The 21,864-nt window shown below is 48.2% G+C and overlaps 1 long non-coding RNA gene across 1 annotated transcript; it reads left to right on the forward strand.

The window, feature by feature from the left end:
• Positions 1-13: 13 nt before the first annotated feature.
• Positions 14-21,483, forward strand: LOC134758541 (uncharacterized). The gene is made up of 3 exons (XR_010133824.1): positions 14-759; positions 1,780-1,869; positions 21,049-21,483. It is a non-coding gene; the product is annotated as an uncharacterized lncRNA (long non-coding RNA).
• The last annotated feature ends 381 nt before the right edge of the window (positions 21,484-21,864 follow it).

Here is a 21,864-nt window from a genome sequence, read left to right on the forward strand (position 1 = left end):
TCCCCAGCCCCTTCCCCACCTCGCCGCTCAGGCTGTGATGGAAAGGTCCCTGGGAGTGGGGAGGAGGGCAATTTGAAACCCGGAGGGGATCCTGTAGCCCAGTTCTCCTCGGTTCCCTAAACCTCCAGGAAAGCGGAGAAAGTCACATTGTGGTGGCAGCAGCGGGTTTGTTTTTTTTAATCTGTTAATAAAACGCAAGTGAATCAAATCCGCCCTAAGGGAAGGGGGGGGCGCGGCGAGGCAGAGGCCATGGTGTTTGCAGAAGTTGGAAATTTAATAAGAAGGAAAAATAAAAATAGCCACTGTGCTGGAGAGAGAGAGAGAGAGAAGGTTGGGAGAAGCAGGCAAGTGTGGGACTCCTGGCTGGGTGGAAACGTGCAGAGGGGGCTGGGGAAGGCGAGGGCACCACTAGTCCGGAGGAGCAAGGGAGACACTGCTGGGGATACCAGGAGGGGAGTCTTTGGGGTGTCACCAGAACAGTCCAGTTCCTTGGCAGATTTTTCACCAGCAGTGAGCTGGGCACAGAGGTTGGGGTTTGGTCCTCTAAACACCTGGGTGTAGAGGTCCAGCCTCTGGTTACTTGGTCTTCACAGCGCCCCCCACCTTCTGAGCTACTCAAGAGATGGGGGACAGTAGCAGTACTGCCAAGAACAGTTGTGCAAGTTGCGCACTGCACAAGCATACCAGACAGAGAGGCTAGAGCAGAAGCTAACATCATCTGTTCCCCTCACCACACATTGCATCTGCCCAGAGGAAGAGGTACCTTTTATTTATTTTATTTTATTTTATTTTATTTTATTTTATTTATTTTATTTTTTGAGATGGAGTCTCACTGTTATTGCCTGGGCTGGAGTGCAATGGCATGATCTCAGCTCACTGAAACCTCTGCCTCCCAGGTTCCAGCAATTCTTCTGCCTCAGCCTCCCGAGTAGCTGAGATTACAGGCGCCTGCCACCACACCCAGCTAATTTTTGTATTTTTAATAGAGACGAGGTTTCACCATGTTGGCCAGGCTGGTCTCGAACTCCTGACCTCAGGTGAGCTGCCCACCTCAGCCTCCCAAAGTGTTGGGATTACAGGCATGAGCCACGGCACCCAGCAAGGAAGGGGTACCTTTTAAAGATCTACACAAGGCCGGGCGCCATGACTCATGCCTGTAATCCCAGCACTTTGGGAGGCCAAGACGGAAGGATCGCCCAGGACCTGAAGACCAGCCTAAGCAGCATAGGGAGACCACCATCTCTACAATAAATAAATAATGAGAAAATAAACATCCTGGCCGGGCGTTGTGGCTCACGCCTGTAATCCCACTGCTTTGAGAGGCCTAGGCAGGCAGATTGCTTGAGCTCAGGAGTTCAGGACCAGCTTGGGCAACATGGTGAATGACTGTCTCTATGAAAAATACAAAAATTACCCAGACATGGTGGCGCACAACTGTGGTCCCAGCTACTCAGGGGGCTGAGGTGGGAGGATCGCTGGAGTGGAGGCTGCAGTGAGCTGTGATCACGCCACTGCATACCAGCCTGTGTGACAGAGTGAGATCCAGCCTCAAAAAAAAAGAGAAAAGTCCACACAAAGTTGATAGTGAACCAGCTGCATCTCTGAACACATCCAGTGATACCCCCTCCACCCCCCTCCAGGAAACCCAAGATTGCTGACAGGCCCAGCTAGAGCAGCTTTGAGCTGGCTGCAGCCTGTGGGGTCCTCTGGGAGCAGCTGAATGGAATTTGTTCATGCTTTCACTCAACAAGTATTTACTGGGTGTTTATTTCATGCCAGGTGCCGTGCTGGGCAGTGAATGAATGAACCTTGCCCTGGGGTTAACACTCCAGTGGGATGAACAGACAAACCCCACAAGCACTGCATACGGTATGCAAAATGGGGTGCATGCTATGGAGGGAAATACAGCTGGGAAGGGTGGGGGCGGGCAGGGGCCCTGGGTGCAATTTTTACAAAGTGACCTCACTGAGGAGGTGACATTGCAGCAAACCCAGAAGCAGGCAAGGAGGAGTCATGTGGCTGGCTGAGGGAACAGCATTTTAGGCAGGGGGAACAGCCTGTGCAAAGCACTGAGACCTTGTTTTGTGAATTGAGCACCTTGAAATATGGGTTGCTTGGCCCTAATTAAGGTTCTGAAAGAGCCTTTAATTTTTTTTCCCCTAGACCTGGGTGTGGCAGCTCATGCCTGTAATCCTAACTACTCAAGAGGCTGAGGTGGGAGGATCGCTTAAGTCCAGAAGGTTGAGGCTGCAATGAGCCATGATCATACCACAAGGCACTTCAGCCTGGGTGACAGAGCAAGACTTTGTCTCAAAAACAAAAAACAAAAAAATCCAATTCCGGCCAGGCGCGGTGGCTCATGCCTGTAATCCTAGCACTTTGGGAGGCCGAGGCAGCTGGATCACAAGGTCAGGATTTCGAGACCAGCCTGGCCAAGATGGTGAAACCCCGTCTCTACTAAAAATAAAAAAAAATTAGCTGGGCGTGGTGGCATGTGCCTGTAGTCCCAGCTACTTGGGAGGCTGAGGCAGGAGAATTCCTTGAACCTGGGAGGCGGAGGTTGCAGTGAGCCGAGATCGTGCACTGCACTCTAGCCTGGGTGACAGAGCGAGACTCCATCTCAAAAAAAAAAAAAAAAAAAAAAATCCAATTCCAACCTATACAAGGCAGCAGCTGTGAGGTGACACAAGTATGAACCCCATTAAGTCCCCCCAAAAGCCAAGAATCTTGGATTTCCTTCACAAGTGAATGACCCCCCCAATCTTGAAGGAAAATCATTCTAGCAGCAAATCCTAGACAGGAGTTACTATCAGCCAGATATTGCCATCTGCCTTAACTGGTTTAATCCTGACAGTGAACCCCAATGATGTAGAAAATGTTACCACCATTTTTTTTTTTTTAATACAGAGTCTCGCTCTGTCCCCCAGGCTGGAGTGTGGTAGTACAATCTTGGTTAACTGCAACCTCTGACTCCTGGGTTCAAGTGATTCTCCTGCTTCAGCCTTCCAAGTAGCTGGCATTACAGGGGCACGCCACCACACCTGGCTAATTTTTATATTTTTAGTAGAGATGCGGTTTTGCCATGTTGGCCAGGCTGGTCTCGAAGTCCTGACCTCAGGTGATCTGCCCGCCTCAGCCTCCCAAAGTGCTGGGATTACAGGCGTGAGCCACCGTGGCTGTTATCACCATTTTACAGGTGGAGAAACCAAGACACAGAACAATGCAGTGGCTCCCATGTGTGGATAAGAAGTAGCTTGTAGATTTGAACCCAGGACACCTTTCTGTGCATTGAGCCAGGCCGATCTGCACCCAGGCACCTGCCCGGGTGGATGCAGGGCCTGTGAGATTCTTCCAAGGCCTCCCATTTTGATGGGGTCCCCAGGCCTCCAGGCCTGCACTGGAGCTGGTCTGCTTCCAGGTGGAGCCAACGGAGGGTCCTGGTGCGGGGGAGTCGGCGTTGGCGGGTGATTGATGGTTTAATATCTCGCGCTGCGACCTGGGCCCCTCCTCTCCCACGCCTCTGTGGGTGGCCCCCAGTGAGAGGCGGAGATGGGATAATTGGGTTACCAAAAAGAGAATGAAAATTCCAGAGAGAGAAAGAGACAGAGAAAGAGGTGCAGACTAGGGAGTGCGCTGGGAGCTGATTTGGCAGGGCTGGGCTTGGATGGGAGGGAGGAGGCCGACTCTCAAACCCGGAATCCCTCTGGGGGCCTGGGGACTCATAAGTCCCAGCCGTCTTCAACTCCCATCTGACTTCCTGTCTTGAGAACAGAGACAGCAGATGTGACAAGTGAGAGGTCACAGGCAGGGGCAAGGCCTCAGAGGGGAGGGAAGCATGTGGCCTCCACCTGGGACAACTGCTGGCAGGTGAGGCCAAGGGGAGGTAGGGACTAGTGGAGTTGGGGTGGAGGGAAGGGGAGACTCCAAGTTCCCAGCTCAGAGGCTTCTGGTCATCCTTGACTGGAGTCCTCTCTCTTTTTTTTTTAGATGGAGTCTTACTCTGTCGCCCAGGCTAGAGTGCAATGGCATAGTCTTGGCTCACTGCAACCTCCGCCTCCCGGGTTCGAGCAAGTCTGCTGTCTCAGCCTCCCGAGTAGCTGGGACTACAGGCGTGCAGCACCACGCCTGGCTATTTTTTGTATTTTTGGTACAGACGGGGTTTCACTGTGTTGGCCAGGCTGGTCTCGAACTCCTGACCTCAAGTGATTCTCCCACCTTGGCCTCCCAAAGTGCTGGGATTACAGGCGTGAGCCACCGCGCCCCGCTGGAGTCCTCTCTTTTTTTCTCTTTCCATCCACGTTCAAACCTCGGACTTCATTTCTTCCCCACCTCCCCGGCCCTCACCTGGTCCAGCCCAGCATCCCTCACCTGGACTGTGCAGTTCCCTCTACCCTTGCTCAGGTCTCCAGCCTGGCCCTGAAGCCTGTTCCCTCCGCAGCCTCCAGAGGGCTCGAGCGAACACCTGATCAGGCCACGCCCCCTCCTCCCGCTCAGAACCCGGAAGGCTCCCAACTTGTGTTAATTTCCCATGGTTGCCGTCACAAACTAGCGTTTTTTTAACGACGCAAATTATCCTACAGCTCTAGAGGTCAGAGATGTGGTTCGGGTCTCACCTGCCTAAGACCAAGATGTCAGCAGGCTGCAGTCCTTTCTTGGAGGTTTTAGGGGATGATCTATTTCTTGCTCATTTAGGGGTGCAAGATTCAGTTCCTCGGGGTTGTAGAACTGAGGCCCCTGTTTTCTTGCTGGTTGTCTGTTCCCCGTTTCTAGAAGTTGCCTGCATTCCTTGGCTCGTGGGCCCTCCCTCCATTTTCAAAGCCAGCAATGACGAGTCAAGTCCTCATATGACAGCCTTCAACTCCCCTCTGCCGCCGCCTTGCACTTTAAGGACTTGTGTGATTAGATGATCCAAGGTCATTTCCCTGTCTGAAGGTCCTTAATTACCTAATCAGCAAAGTCCCTTTTGTTGCATGAGGTAGCAATTCACTACCCTTGCTTCTCAGGGCCTGGCTGTGTCCAAAGGACTCTTTCTCCTTTAGACACTTTTAAGTGTCTCACCTGTCCTCTGCCTCTCCCTGGGCACCTGCTCCCTGCTCAGCCTGCCTCTCCCGCAATTCAAGCCAGTCATATGCTTGACACTCCTCCAGGAAGCCTCCCTGAAGTACCCATGTTTATCAACCCGCTGGAGCAGTTACCAGCCCCTTTCTCCTATCCTCCCCAGGCCACGAGATCTTGAAAGTTTAGGATGAGGAAGTAGATATCTTGGGAAGGAGGGCATTATTCTCCTTACCAACTGCCTCACTCAGAGCAAAACTCCAGTCCTCACGGAGGCCAGAAAACCCAGCTTTCTCCAAGCAGATGGGCCTCCTTACTGTTCTCCAAACTCACCAAAGACATCCTGCCTCAGGGCCTTTGCACAGGCTGTTCCCTCTGCCTGAGTCATCCTCCCCCAGATATCCACGTGGCTCCTCCCTCACCTCCTCCAGGTCTCCCTTCACTTGTGCCCCTCCCCAGGGAAGCCTTCTCTGATGCACACACACCCAATTTACAACATCCACAGACTCTTATTGCTGCTTTTTTTTTTTTTTTTTGAGACAGGGTCTCGCTGTGTTGCTCAGGCTGGAGTGCAGTGGTGTGCTGTCAGCTCACTGCAACCTCCACCTCCGAGTTCAAGTGATTCTCCTGCCTCAGTCTACTCAGTAGCTGGGATTACAGGCATGCTCCATGACACCTGGCTAATTTTTGTATTTTTAGTAGAGATGGGGTTTTGCCATGCTGACCAGGCTGGTTTTGAACTCCTAGCCTCAAGTGATCCGCCCGCCTTGGCCTACCAAAGTGCTGGGATTACAGGCCTGAGGCTGCTGTATTTTCTCCATTGCACTGGCTACTTTTGGCTACACCACAGAATATTCACTCTTTGTTCATCTTGTCATTGCCCAGGTCTCCCACTGGAAAGTCAGCTCCAAAAGGGAAGTTCCTCCACACTGTTCCCTTCTGGCTCTGTATGCCACCCCCTTCCCTGGCCCTTGGCATACAGCAGGTGCTCAATAAGTGTTAGGGCTGGGCGCAGTGGCTCACGCCTGTAACTACCAGCACTTTGAGAGGCCAAGCGGACAGATTTGAGCCCAGGAGTTCAAGACCAGCCTGGCCAACATGGCAAAACCCCGTCTTTACTAAAAATACAAAAATTATCCAGGTGTGGTGATGCATGCCTGTAATCCCAACTACTCGAGAGGCTGAGAAATGAGAATTGCTTAAACCTGGGAGGCAGAGGCTGCAGTGAGCAGTGATCACGCCACTGCACTCCAGCATGGGCGACAGAGCGAGACTGTGTTTCAAAAAATAATAATAAGTGTTTGTTGAATGAATGGATGGCAGGCAGGCGGGGCCCCAGCCCAGAGGAGGATGGAGACCCAGTGGAAGGTGGGAGCGGCAGGTGGAGAGGGATTGGTGTGGAGATGGTAGAGAAAAAGACCTTCTAGAACAATCCTGGGGGTCAGGTGGTCCCTGTGATGAAATGAACCAGCATTGTGTGAATTCAGTCAAGGGCTGATCTCTCATGATCTCTATAACGTGCTTTTCACAGGGAAACTTGTCCCCCCGCCCCACAATCCCCTTGATAAAATCTTAGCTTTATGACTTTGTTCTCTGTTCATCTCAGATAACAGATGTTCCTGGAGTTGCCTTAGTCACAGGGCAGCTTGGCTTCAATTCAAAACAAGGAATGTCCAGACCCAAGCTGGGGCCTTGATTTAGACTTCAATCCTATTTCCTTCTGCCTCTCCTCCATCCCCACCAGCATCATGTTCTGGGGCTCTGGGTAGTGCAGGGGCCCCTTCCTTCTTGCTTTCCTCTCCTTTCCTTTCACGGCCAGGTCTGCAGCTCCAGGAGGGAATATAGTGTGTCAAATGGTGGCCCCCCAAAAGGATGTGTCCACATTCTGGGCCCTGCAACCTGTGAACGTGATGTTATTATATTACTTTTTTTTTTTTTTTGAGATGAAGTCTTGCTCTTGTCTCCCAACTGGAGTGCAATGGCATGATCAAGGCTCGCTACAACCTCCGCCTCCCAGGTTCAAGTGATTCTCCTGCCTCAGCCTCCTGAGTAGCTGGGATTACAGGCGCCTGCCACCATGTCCACCTAATTTTTGTGTTTTTAGGAGAGACGGGCTTTCCCCGTGTTGGCCAGGCTGGTCTCAAACTCCTGATCTCAGATGATCCGCCTGCCTCGGCCTCCCAAAGTGCTGGGATTACAGGCATGAGCCACCATGCCTGGCCAACTTATTTTTTTTTTTAAAGACATGGTCTTGCTCTGTCACTCAGGGTGGCTAGAGAGCAATGGCATGATTTCGGCTCACTGCAGCCTCGACCTCCCAGGCTCAAGTGATCTTCCCACCTCAGCCTTCCAAGTAGCTGGGACCACAGGCATGCAACACCATGCCTGGCTAATTTTTGTATTTTTTGCAGAGAGAGATTCTTGCTATGTTTCCCGGGCTGGTCTCAAAGTCCTGGCCTCGAGAGAGCCTCCCACCTCGGACTCCCAAAGTGCTGGGATTACAGGCGTGAGCCACTGCGCCTGGCCTGAATGTGATCTTAGGTGGATAAACTGTAACGGTCATAGGCCCATTGTTTGAGGCACTGGGCAAGTCAACATGCTGAGATACCAGTTTGCAGCAGAGAAGGAGGTTTAATCATAGGGCCACAGATCGAGGAGATGGGAGCAAATCTAAAATCCATCTCCTGGGTGGGTGTGGTGGCTCACACCTGTAATCCCAGCACTTTAGGAGGCTGAGGTGGGCAGATCACTTGAGGCCAGGAGTTTGAGACCAGCCTGGCCAACATGGCAAAACCCTGTCTCTACTAAAAATACAAAAATTAGCCGGGCGTGGTGGTGCAGGCCTGTAGTCCCGGCTACTTGGGAGGCTGAGGTGGGAGAATCAGTTGAACCTGGGAGATGAAGGTTGTAGTGAGCCAAGATCGCACCTCTGCACTCCAGCCTGGGTGACAGAGTGAGACTCTCTCAGAAAACAAACAAACAAAAATTAATAAATAAAAATGAAATAAAATAAAAAAATTCATCTCCCCGAGGAATTTGGGGCTGGGGTTTTTAAGGGGTATGGAGTGGACCCAAGTGTGGAGATCCTTTGATTGGTCAAAGAGTGCAAGGTGAAGTCTTGGGACAGAGGATTGGGCGGGCGTTGAGGGACAAGGGGTGGGTGAAGAAGCTGTATTCTCATGCTGATCCCATTCCTATATGGGGGGTCTTCTTCTGACTGGTTGCTGGAATTCAAGATCTGCAAAAACATCTGAAGCGATCCTTAAGCAAAAGCCATATGATCCTGACTGGGCGCAGTGGCTCACGCCTGTAATACCAGCACTTGGAGGCCAAGGCGGGTGGATCACTTGAGGTCAGGAGTTCAAGATCAGCCTGGCCAACATGGTAAAACCCCTTCTTTACTAAAAATGCAAAAATTAGCCAGGCGTGGTGGTGCACGCCTGTAATCCCGGCTACTCTGGAGGCTGAGGCAGGAGAATCGCTGGAACCCAGAAGGCAGCGGTTACAGTGAGCTGAGATCACATCAATGCACTCCAGCCTGGGTGACAGAGCAAGACTCCATCTCAAAAAAAAAAAAAAAAAAAAAAAAAAAAAAGCCATATGCTCCTAATGTCAGAGATCCTGTCTGTAGAAACAATGGGATGTATTTGTGTTTTGTTTTGTTTTGCGACAGAGTTTCGCTCTTGATGCCCAGGCTGGAGTGCAATGGCGCGATCTCGGCTCACTGCAACCTCTGCCTCCTGGGATCAAGCAATTCTCCTGCCTCAGCCTCCCCAGTAGCTGGGTTTACAGGCATGCACCACCATGCCTGGCTAATTTTTGTATCTTTGGTAGAGATGGGGTTTCTCCATGTTGGTCAGGCTGGTCTCGAACTCCCAACCTCAGGTGATCCACCCGCCTTGGCCTCCCAAAGTGCTGGGATTACAGGCATGAGCCACTGCGCCTGGTGAAACAATCGGGTGTAAAAGTGCTACCTGACTTTTAGCAGCAAGGAAGGGGCCCCTAGTGCAGCCTGATTCATGGTTCATTGTAACTGTATTTCTGTCTGGAATCTAGCATGCAATCCTTGTCAACTCTGTAGGAGGGATTTTGAAAGGGTCATTGCAGATATTAGAATTCTCAAGATGAGATCATCCTGGAAAACATGGTAGTCCTAAATCCACAGACGACTCTCCTTAGGAGAGACACATAGAGGAGACACAGTAGAGAAGGACCCGTGAAGACGGAAGCAGAGGTTGGAAGGCTGTGGTTGCCACCGAGGAACGCCTGGAGCCCTCACAAGCTGGAAGGGGCCAGGAGGGATTCTTCCCTAGATCCTCTCTGGGGAGCGTGGCCCTGCAGATGCTTTGATTTCAGACTTCTGGCCTGTAGAACTGTGAGAAAATAGGTTTCTGTTGTTTTAAGTGACTCAGTTTGTGGTACTGTTATAGCGGCCACAGGAAGGAAACAAATCCAGGGGTCAGATGGTTCTCATTACACTGGGTCTGCTGTCAGCCAACCTTGCCTCTCAGGGCCTAGTGGTGTTCAGAATGAAATCTTTCACTTTCATTTTTTTTTTTTTTTTTTTTTTTTGAGACAAGGTCTCACTCTGTCACCCAGGCTGGAATGATGTAGTGGGGCAATCTCGGCTCACTGCAACTTCTGCCTCCCAAGTTCCAGCGATTCTCCTGTCTCAGGCCAAGTCAGGTGGATCACTTGAGGTCAGGAGTTCAAGACCAGCCTCACCAGGGAAACCTCGTCTCTACTAAAAAAAAAAAAAAAATACAAAAATTAGCCGGGCGTGGTGGTGTCCACCTGTAGTCCCAGCTACTCGGAGGCTGAGGTGGGAGAATCACTTGAACCCAGGATGTAGAGGTTGCAGTGAGCTGAGATTGTGCCACTGCACTCCAGCCTGGGCAACAGAGTGAGACCCTGTCTAAAAAAGAAAAAAAAAAAAAAGGCTGGGTGCAGTGGCTCACGCCTGTAATCCCAGCACTTTGGGAGGCCAAGGTGGGTGGATCACGAGGTCAGGAGTTCGAGACCAGCCTGACCAACATAGTGAAACCCCGTCTCTACTAAAAATACAAAAATTAGGCTGGGTGCGGTGGCTCTCACTTGTAATCCCAGCACTTTGGGAGGCCAAGGCAGGTGGATCACGAGGTCAGGAGATTGAGACCATCCTGGCTAACATGGTAAAACCCCGTCTCTACTAAAAATACAAAAAAAAAAAAAAAAATTGCTGGGCATGGTGGTGAGCGCCTGTAGTCCCAGCTACTCCAGAGGCTGAGGCAGGAGAATGGTGTGAACCCGGGAGACAGAGCTTGCAGTGAGCCGAGCTCGCGCCATTGCACTCCAGCCTGGGTGACAGAGTGAGACTCCATCTCAAAAAAATTTATCTTCCGAGTAATGTGCAAAGGAAATCAGTATTCGGAAGAGCTATCTGCACTCCCAAGTTCTTTGCAGCACTATTCACAATAACAAGATATGGAAGCAACCTAAGTGTCCATCAGTGAATGAATGGATAAAGAAAATGTGGTGCATATACACAATGGAGTACTGTTCAGCCTGATAAAAGAAGGAAATCTTGTCATTTGCAACAACGTGCATGAATCTGGAGGACATTATGCGAAGTGAACTAAGCCTGGCGCAGAAAGAAAAATAGTTCATGATCTCACTTGCATGCAGAATATAAAAAAAAAAAAGGCACATTCACAGAAGTAGAGAGTAGAACAGTGCTTACTAGAGTCTGGGGTCGCAGAAAACATGTGGCCCAAAGGATACAAAGTTTCCATTAGGAAGAGTAAGTGCTGGTGATCTGTTGCACAGCAAGGTGGCTATAGCTAATCATAATGTATATTTTTTTTTCTTTTTTTTTTTTTGAGAGAGTCTCTTTCTGTTGCCCAGGCTGGAGTGCAGTGGCACAATCTCAGCTCAAGGCAACCTCCACCTCCCAGGTTCAAGCAATTCTCTGCCTCAGCCTCCTGAGGAGCTGGGACAACAGGCGCCCGCCACCACGCCTGGCTAATTTTTATATTTTTAGTAGAGACGGGGTTTCACCATCTTGGCCAGGCTGGTCTTGAACTTGTGACCTCATGATCCACCTGCCTCGGCCTCCCAAAGTGCTGGGATTACAGGCGTGAGTGACTGCGCCCCGCCCCATAATGTATTTTCAAACTTGTGAAATGAGTGGATTTTAAATGGTCTCACTATAGGGTCTGGTGCGGTAGCTCACATGTGTAATCCCAGCACTTTGGGAGGCTGCGATGGGAGGATCACTTCAGCCCAGGTGTTCAAAACCAGCCTGGGGAATATTTTACAGACCCTGTCTCTAAAAAAACAAACTGTTCTTGCTACAAAGAAATAAGTATGTGAGGTGATGGATATGTTCATTAGCGTGACCTGCTTTATAATATATACAGTATTGAAACATCATATCATATTCCATAAACATATGCAATTACTTGTCAATTAAAAATAAAAATTAGGGATCAGATGTCATAGCTCACACCTGTAATCCCAGCACTTTGGGAGGCCAAGGCGGGTGGATCACTTGAGGTCAGGAGTTTGTGACCAGCCTGACTAACATGGTGAAATCCCAACTCTACTAAAAATATGAAATTAGCCGGGCGTGGTGGCACGCACCTGTAATCCCAGCTACTTGAGGGCCTGAAGCAGGAGAATCGCTTGAATCCAGGAGGGGGAAGTTGCAGTGAGCCAAGATTGTGCCATTGCACTCCAGCCTGGGCAACAGAGCAAGACTCTGTCAAAAAAAAAAGAAAGAGGCTGGGCACGGCGGCTCACGCCTGTAATCCCAGCATTTTAGGAGGCCAAGGTGGGCAGATCACAAGGTCAGGAGTTTGAGACCAGCCTGGCCAACATGGTGACACCTCATCTCTACTAACAACACAAAAATTAGCCGGGTGTGGTGCTGCGCACCTGTAGTCCCAGCTACTCAGGAGGCTGAGGCAGGAGAATGGCGTGAACCTGGGAGGCAGAGGTTGCAGTGAGCCAAGATTACCTAGTGACAGAGCAAGACTGTCTCAAAAAAAAAAAAAAAGAGAGAAAAGGAAGGAAGGAAGGAGGGAGGGAGGGAGGGAAGGAGAAAGAAAGAGGAAGGAAGGAAGGAAGGAAGGAAGGAAGGAAGGAAGGAAGGAAGGGCTGGGCGCAGTGGCTCACGCCTGTAATCCCAGCACTTTGGGAGGCTGAGGCGAGCAGACCATGAGGTCAGGAGATCGAGACCATCCTGGCTAACACGGTGAAACCCCGTCTCTACTAAAAATGCAAAAAATTAGCCGGGCGTGGTGGCAGGTGCCTGTAGTGCCAGCTACTCGGGAGGCTGAGGCAGGAGAATGGAGTGAACCTGGGAGGCGGAGGTTGCAGTGAGCCAAGCTTGCAGTGAGCCGAGATTGCACCACTGCACTCCAGCCTGGGCAACAGAGCGAGACTCCGTCTCAAAAAAAAAAAAAAAAGAAAGAAAGGAAAGAAAGAGAGAGAGAAAAAGGGAGGGAGGGAGGGAGAGAGAGAGAGAAAGAAAGAGAAAGAAAGAAAAGAAAGAAAGAAAAAAAAGAAAAGGAAAGAAAAGAGAAAAGAAAAGATCTTCACTGTGGTCTGGCTTCCGTTGCTAGTCGTTGTGTCTGCCTGGTTGAAATGTCCATCTTAGCATTCTGTTACTCTATCAGCATTCAGCTCTGGTAGTCACTGATGTGACATTATTGCATAAATGTTCCTGGCCAACAGAGAAGGGGAAAATTTGTAGAAGGGAAGAAAGAATGGATGAGGGAGCATGGGTGGAAAACTTAAGGGTGGTCTGAGCTATACCCAGGAAGCCTGGGATTGGGAAAACCCAACTCTCAGCGCCCTTGGGGCTGAGAGCAACATAAGGTTTAGCAGCCTTAGTAATTTCTTTAAAATCTAAATTGGGGCCGGGTACAGTGGCTCGCGCCTGTAATCCCAGCACTTTAAGAGACGGGGGTGGGCGGATCACCTGAGATCAGGAATTCGAGACCAGCCTGGCCAATGTGGCGAAACTCCATCTCTACTAAAAATACAAAAATTAGCTGGGCATGGTGGCAGGCACCTGTAATCCCAGCTACTTGAGAGGCTGAGGCAGGGATAATTGCTTGAACCCAGGAGGTAGAGCTTGCAGTGAGCCGAGATGGTGCCACTATATTCCAGCCTGGGCAACACAGCAAGACTCCATCTTAAAAAAAAAATCTAAATTGGACCAGGCATGTTGGCTCACACCTGCAATCCCAGCACTTTGGGAGGCCAAGGAGACCAGCCTGGACAACACAGCAAGACCCCACCTCTACAAAAAACTTTAGAATTTGCCAGGCAGTCACGAGTCCCACCCAGGTTTAGGAGGTGGGAACACAGGTCCTGTGATATGGTTTGCATTTGTATCCCCCCCCACCCAAATCTTATGTTGAATTGTAATCCCTGGTGTTGGAGGAAGGGCCAGGTGGGAGGTGACTGGATCATGGGGTCAGAGTCCTCCCTTGCTGCTCTTGTGATAGTGAGTGAGTTCTCACAAGATCTGGTTGTTTAAAAGTGTATAGTACCTCCCTCCTCTTTCTCTTGCTCCTTCTCCAGCCATGTTTCCCCTTGGCCTTCCACCATGATTGTAAGTTTTCTGAGGCCTCCCCAGCTATGTTTCCTGTACAGCCCACAGAACCATGAGCCAATTAAGCCTCTTTTCTTTATAAATTACCCAGTTTCGGGCATTTCTTCATAACAGTGTAAGAAGGAACTAATACACCCTGCCTCTCATGAGAGGAGCACCAGCACTTTGTAAGAAGAGCCTATGCAATATGATCAATACCAGGGCTGACAATCTTTGCAAATCACAACCTGTCATTCCTTTCTCACTTCCCAGCTTCCCTGTTGCTATTTCCTGGGATCTGCTCCCAGGTCAACAACTTACCCCTGCAAATCTTTGTCTCAGGGTCTCTGCCTTTGGGAGGACCCAAACTAAGATATCCCACAAAATTAATAGTGTGTTTACATAGCTGGTATAGGTGTATGTAAACATTTAGAAAAAGGTCTGTAAGGATACACTCCAAACACACAGCAGTAGCTTCTGTAAGGAGGGAACTGGGATATGGGTTGAGAGGGTTCATGTATTAGGCCGTTGCCTATATGGGTAAATTTGCTGTAAAGAAATATCAAAGAATGGGTACATTTTATTTTATTTATTTTACTTTATTTCACTTTATTTTATTTTATTTGAGATGGAGTCTCACTCTGTTACCTAGGCTAGAGTGCAGTGGCACGATCTTGGCTCACTGCAACCTCCTCCTCCCGGGTTCAAGCGATTCTCCTGCCTCAGCCTCCCAAGTAGCTGTGATTACAAGTGTGTGCCACCACACCGGGCTAATTTTTGTATTTTTAGTAAAGATGGGGTTTCACCATGTCGGCCAGGCTGGTCTCAAACTCCTAACCTCAAGTAATCTGCCTGCCTTGGCCTCCCAAAGTGCTGGGATTACAGATGTGAGCCATCACACCTGGCTAGAATGGGTAATTTATAAAGAAAAGAGGCTTAATTGACTCACAGTTCTGCGGGCTGTACAAGCACAGTGCTGGCATCTGCTTGGCTTCTGGGAAGATCTCAGGGAGCTTTAACTCATGGCAGAAGGTGAAGCAGGAGCTTCACATGGCAAAAGCAGGAGCAGGAGAGAGAGTGGGGTGGAGGGGAGGTGCCACACACTTAAACAACCAGCTCTCCAGGCCAGGCGCAGTGGCTCACGCCTGTAATCCCAACACTTTGGGAGGCCAAGGCAGGTGGATCATTTGAGGTCAGGAGTTCGAGACCACCCTGACCAACACAGTGAAACCCCATCTTTACTAAAAATACAAAAAAATTAGCTGGCCGCAGTGGCGCAGGCCTATAATCCTGGCTACTCAGGAGGCTGAGGCAGGAGAATCGCTTGAATCCAGGAGGTGGAGGTTGCAGTGAACTGAGATTGCACCACTGCACTCCAGCCTGGGTGACAGAGTGAGAATCCATCTCAAAAAACAAACAAACAAAACAACTAATTCTCCAAAGAACTCACTCACAATTGTGTGGACAGCACCAAAGAGATGGCGCTAAGCCATTCATGAGGGATCCGCCCCCATGATCCAATCCCCTCCCACCAAGCCCCACCTCCAATATTGGGAATTACAGTTCAACATGAGATTTGGCAGGGAAACAGATCCAAACTACATCAGTTCATCTATAATATATGATTTTTTTTTTTTTTTTTTTTTTTTTTTTGCCCCGAGGGAGGAAGAATTTTCTGAATCCCTGTGGTTAGTAAAAGAGAGAGGCGGCCGGGTGCGGTGGCTCACGTCAGTAATCCCAGCATTTTGGGAGGCTGAGGCAGGCAGATCACGAGATCAGGAGATCGAGACCATCCTGGCTAACATAGTAAAACCCCGTCTATACTAAAAATACAAAAAAATTAGCCGAGCGCGGTGGTGCATGCCTCTAGTCCCAGCTACTAGGGAGGCTGAGGCAGGAGAATGGCGTGAACCCAGGAGGCGGAGCTTGCAGTGAGCCGAGATCGTGCCACTGCACTCCAGCCTGGGCAACAGAGCGAGACTTCGTCTTAAAAAAAAAAAAAAGAGAGAGAGAGAGAGCCATGATCAGGAAGCCGTCATGATGACTCGTGGAGACACTGGCCCTGAAGTAGCTGCAGCCCTCTTAATACACAGGAAGAAAGGGCTGGGATGCAGGAAGAAAGGGCTGGGAGGCAAGCACAGGCAGCCCCTCTGTGAACCCTCAGGTAGGAGCCACCAGCCATTTTACTGCTGAGTTTAGCATTTGGGGTTGTTCAAGAGTTCAGGGCTTCTGGGAGACTATAGAATGCCTTCATCTCCAGGGCACTAAAACCTCAGTTACCTAATCTGTGAAATGGGTATGATCATAGCAATCCCACAAAACTGCTGGTAGGGTTACATGTAATTATTTCTCCTTTTTTTCTTTTTTTAAGAGATGGGTTCTCCCTATGTATGTTGCCCAGGCTGGACTTGAACTCCTAGGCTCAAGTGATCCTCCCACCTTGGCCTTCCAATGTGCTGGGATCACAGTAAATTTTTTCTTGTAGAAACAGGGTCTCCCTGCTGGGCACGGTGGTTCACACCTGTAATTCCAGCACTTTGGGAGGCTGAGGCGGGTGGATCACCTGAGGTCGGGAGTTTGAGACCAGCCTGGCTGACATGGTGAAACCCCATCTCTACTAAAAATACAAAAAACTGGCCAGGCGCGGTGGCTCACGCCTGTAATCCCAGCAATTTGGGAGGCCGAGGTGGGTGGATCACGAGGTCAGGAGATGGAGACCATCCTGGCTAACACGGTGAAACCCCATCTCTACTAAAAATACAAAAAATTAGCCAGGCGTGGTGGCGGGCGCCTGTAGTCCCAGCTACTGGGGAGGCTGAGGCAGGAGAATGGTGTGAACCCGGGAGGCAGAGCTTGCAGTGAGCCGAGATCGTGCCACTGCACTCCAGCCTGGGCAACAGAGCGAGACTCCGTCTCAAAAAAAAAAACAAAAAACAAAACAAAACAAAAAATTAGCTGGGTGTGGTGGTGGGCACCTGTAATCTCAGCTACTCAGGAGGAGGAAAATCGCTTGAATCCGGAAAACAGAGGTTGCAGTGAGCCGAGATCACACCATTGCACTCCAGCCTGGGTAACAAGAGCAAAACTCTGTCTCAAAATAATAATAATAATAAAATAACAATGGATTGGTTGAGAGATCACCGTATGCCAGAAGTTGCTTTAAGCATTTTGCATGTATTAATCCATTTTACACCTCACAATATCGCTACCAAGTAGAAACGATTATCTCGATTTTGTAAAAGGTGAAACAGGAAAAAACCACTAGAGCAGAGCTGGCAGACCCTCAACCTTCTTTTCCTTCTGACTCCAAATGACAGACAGCATTCTTTCCATCTCTCACCTCCTCATGCCTCCTGTGGGAAAAATGAATGAACAGATGAGAAAAGTTGGAGCTGGAGAAAGACCGTGTTCCTCGTGTTCTGTGAGACCTGGGAAGGCTGCTAAAACCCAGGGAGCAGGAGTTCTCCTCCCTCCATCCTTATCCACAGTCTGGGTCCCATCCAGACCCTCCTCTCCAAACCGGGGGTTCGCGACAAAGCAGGTCAGGGAGGCATTTCATTCCAGAGCAGAAGAAGGGGGTTCCTCCCCCATCCCACTCCCGTTTCATTTTTAAGGGGAAAAGCAGCTCCCCATACGGTGAGGCAATGAGGCGGACCAGCAGGTTCCCGGGGATCTCCGCAGCACCGTTGCCATAACAACCGAACTCACTCGCAGCCTCTGATAGGGGAGTCAGCTGGGACCACAGCTTGGGCAGGAAAGGGATGAGGGAGTAGGAAAGAAACTTCAAGATCAACCACTGGCCCTCACACCGAGCTGCGCACACCCCAAGGCCAAGGGAGTCTGGAAACCCTTGTCGTCCTTGGGAAATGGGGGAGGGCACTGGTACCCCTGGGACCTCCCTCCTGAATGTGGGCAGCTTTAAACATTTTTTTTCCAACTTTGGAAGACAGTTGTACAACCTCGAAGGAGAGGAGGTGTCAGGATTCACAAAGCGTATGGATCACACATGGCTCTAGGGGACATTCTCTTTGCTCTGTTTTATTTTTATTGTATATTTTATTCTTTTATTTTGAGATAGGGTCTTGCTCTATTGCCCAGGCTGGAGTCCAGTGGCATGATCACACCTTACTGCAGCCTCAAATTACTGGACTGAGGTGATCCTCCTGCCTCAGCCATGTGAGTAGCTGGGACTACAGACATGCACCACCACACCTGGCTAATTTTTAAGATATATATGTTTTTGTAGAGATAGGGTCCTGCTACATTGCCCAGGCTGGTCTCAAACTCCTGGCCTCAAGCGATCCTCCCATCTCAGCCTCCTGAGTAGCTTGGATTACAGGCACAAGCCATCATGACTGGCTTCCTCTTTTTTTTTTTTTAATGAATATGGTAAAGTGCACAAATCATAAATTTCAGCGTGGTGAATTTGTACACATGTATACCTGTGTATCCACCATGCAGACCAGAAGAACATATTTGTCCCTCCAGGAAATTCCCAAATGCTCTTTCTCAGTCAATATCCTCCAATTTGACATTTTCATCATAGATTAGTTTTCCCTACCCCTGAACTTTGTGTAAGTGGAAATACATGGTTTGGCATCTTGCTTTTATGCAACATTGTATCTGTGAGAATCTATTGTCATGTCTGTTTTCCTGTTCTTTTTCTTTGTTGTATAATATTCCATTGTGGAGATGTATCACAATGTATTTATCTTACTGCTGATAGATATTTGAGTTGTTTGCAGTGAATGGTTATTGTAGATAAGGCAGCTATGAACATCCTTGTACATGTCTTTTGATGAACATAAGTTTATCTCTGTGGGGATGTGGACAGGGTCTCACTCAGTAACTCAGGCTGGATCGCAGGAACCTGGCTCACTGCAGCCTCAACCTCCCAGGCTCAAGTGATCCTCCCACCTCAGCCTCCCAAATAGCTGGGACCACAGGTATACACTATCATACCCAGCTAATTTTTTTGTAATTTTTGTAGAGACAGGGTCTCGCTTTGTCCAGGCTGCTCTTGAACCCCTGGTTCAAACTATCCTCCTGCCTTGGCCTCCCAACATGCTGGGGTTACAGACATGAGCCACTGTGCCCAGCATCTTGGTTTATTGAATGCTGGCGACCTGCCAAGAACTTTACATCAGTTATATCCTTACATAGTCACAACATTATTTATTTAATTCACTCATTCAACACATATTTGAAAATCTAGTAGGTGCCAGGTATTGTGGGACACACCAAGAATAAGAGTCAAGGTTTATAAATTTTGGCCAGGCACGGTGGCTCACACCTGTAATCCCAGCACTTTGGGAGGCCGAGACGAACGGATCACTTGAGGCCGAAACAAACGGATGATGGAGGCCAGGGCAGAAGCCAGGAGGCTGTGGCCAAGGCAACCTCAGTAAATCCAGGCAAGTGATGAAGGAGTTGGGAAGCACAAAAGTGGAAAGAAGTGGGTGAATTCACGTTCTCTCTCTCTTTTTTTTTTTTTTAGAGACAGGGTCTTGCTCTGTTGCCCAGGCTGGAGTGCAGTGGTACGACCTCCGCTCACTGCAACCTCCGCCTCCCGGTTCAAGGGATTCTCGTGGTCAGCCTCTCAAGCAGCTGGGATGACAGGCATGCACCACCATACCGGCTAATTTTTGTACTTTTTTTTTTAGTAGAGACAGGGTTTCACCATGTTGGCCAGGCTGGTCTCAAACTCCCGACTTCAGGTGATCCACCTGCCTCGACCTCCCGAGGTGCTGGGGTTACAGCGGTGAGCCACTGCACCTAGCATGTGTTTGATTTTTAATTTACAACTCATGTATGTCTTGTCTATATAAGTCAAACTAATGATGTGACACAAACTGTTGTGAAAAATGTTACTTTGAATGTAAGCATTTTTTCCAAAATCATTTATGTGTCTCAACTAATTCCTTCTATAAATCAGGAAGAAAACGATAAAACAATTCAACAGGAAAATGAACAAAGGACAGAAAACTCAGAGGAGAAACATAAATGTTCAATAAACATATAAAGATTTAATTAAATTCATGAGTGGTCAGAAAAATTCAAATTTGGATGGATTCCCTTTTACTCATCCATAACTTCAACAAAAATTTGGTGAATACCCAACAGTGAAAAGGTGTGGGGAAATGAATGCTGTCACATTCTGCTGACGACAGAGTCAGTTGGCACAACATTTTTGAGGACAATTAAAATTTTATATCTACATAGTCTTCACCCCAACTCTTCCATTTCTAGATATCTATGCTACCGGAGTACTTGCCCACTAAGCATAAGCTAAACATTCATCAATGGGGAAATTATTAAATAAACTATGATGCATCCATACTATGGATTATGCAGGAGTTTAAATGAATGGGGTGACCCTCTAAGTCCTAGGAAGGAAAGAAATTATGAAGTGAAAGAATATCATATAAGTGATACCATGAAGTGAAAGAATCAAGTTGCAAGATGTTACCCTTTATGAAAAAAGATTTTAAAAACCACACAACAAGTCTATTTTGCTTTATGTAAGTATGTATGTAGGTAAATGGGGAAAAGTCTGGAAGCATGTATACTAAACACCGAGTAGCATTACCTCAGGGATGAGGGAGTAGGGCAGAAGGAGGGTTTTTGTTATACCTGTTATTGCATTTTTATACATTAAAAATAGAATCATGGGCTGGGGGTAGTGGCTCATGCCTATAATATGAGCACTTTAGGAGGCCAAGGTGGGAGGATCACTTGAGCCCAGGAGCTCAAGACCAGCCTAAGCAGCATAGGAAGACCCCGTCTCTACAAAAAATACAAAATCAGGTGGGCGCAGTGGCATGCACCTGTGGTCCCAGCTGCTCGGGAGGCTGAGATGGGAGGATCACTTGTGCCTGGGAGGTGAAGGCTGCAGCGAGATGTGATTATGCCACTGCACTCCAGCCCAGGGGACAAAGTAAGACGCTGTGTCTGAAAAAAAAAAAGAGGAAAAAAAAGAATATAACCATGTATTATTTGTATGATAAAAAATAAATTTAAATTGCTTCTTATTTTAGAGAGAGCCTACCAAATTTAATTTTAAAATAACCATAGGATTGCAATCCACAGAGGTTGATTTGGGGTATGGAGGGGAAATATCTTTTCTCAGAGGTATGGACCTCAAAATTCTGGACCAAGAAGGATCTTATAATGCAGTTAGTTTTTTGTCATATTTGGAGAGAATATACTCACAGTTTCTTGGTCCAACTGTATGCTTTCCATACATTTCCATCAATGTATGAAATATAGTTTCCTTGGAAATTTCTGTGAAGAAAGACAGTTTATATCCTTGAATAGGCAGGCAAAGAATGAACAGGATAAATAAAAGAATCATGGCAACCTTGTCGGGGATATTCGGAAACAGAAAATAACACCTGCTTTCTCATTTCCAGAGCTATCAGCTTCCCAGTTTGCACAATTCATCAAGAAATAATGCGGGGCCACTGGCACAAATGATGAGGCATCTCCCGGAAGCTTAACTTCCTATCCATCCCATTTCTTGGACAGACGATGCCAGTTAATTACTTTGAATGTAAGTATTTTATCCAAAAGCACTTATGTGTCTAAACAAACTCCTACAAATCAACACAAAAATGGTACATAATTCAACAGAAAAATGGGCATAAGCTTTTCTTTATCGATAAATAAGTAGAAAGAAACCCTATCCCAGGTAACACCAAAGCTTTGCCCTCTGTTGAAACATCCTAGGCTTCTTCTTTCCACTCTTATTACAACTGATCTGATTTAGCCCCTTCACACTTTACTCCTACATTTTGCTAGACCTTTCTATTTTGTCTCCCTGAAATAAGCTTTTCCTTTTGGGCACTCTACATATGGATTCTAAAATAATCCTTTGCATGTCTATACTTGAACATAAAGCAAAAAAATAAAATAAAATAAAATAATCTTCCTGTTTTAATCATTTAATCTCTCTTGCTTGGAAACTTTCAATGGCTTTCCATACCTCATTGTGTACTCTTTAAGATCCAAATAAACTTTTAGCTTATCCATGTAGCTTTCCCTGATCTCCATACCTCAAGGACCACAGATTCTGGTAAATTCTAGCACCAATGGTATGCATTATCTTTTAGGAATTAATGATATACACTGCCCTTTTTATGCCTATTCTCTTTCTTCCCTCCTATCATTTTCATGTTCTGCAGACAATAGCATACTTGGTCCCGGGTTTGACACAAAATGAGTGCTAC

The sequence above is a fragment of the Gorilla gorilla genome, chromosome 4 (assembly GCF_029281585.2).
Source record: "Gorilla gorilla gorilla isolate KB3781 chromosome 4, NHGRI_mGorGor1-v2.1_pri, whole genome shotgun sequence".
Lineage (NCBI taxonomy): Eukaryota > Metazoa > Chordata > Mammalia > Primates > Hominidae > Gorilla > Gorilla gorilla.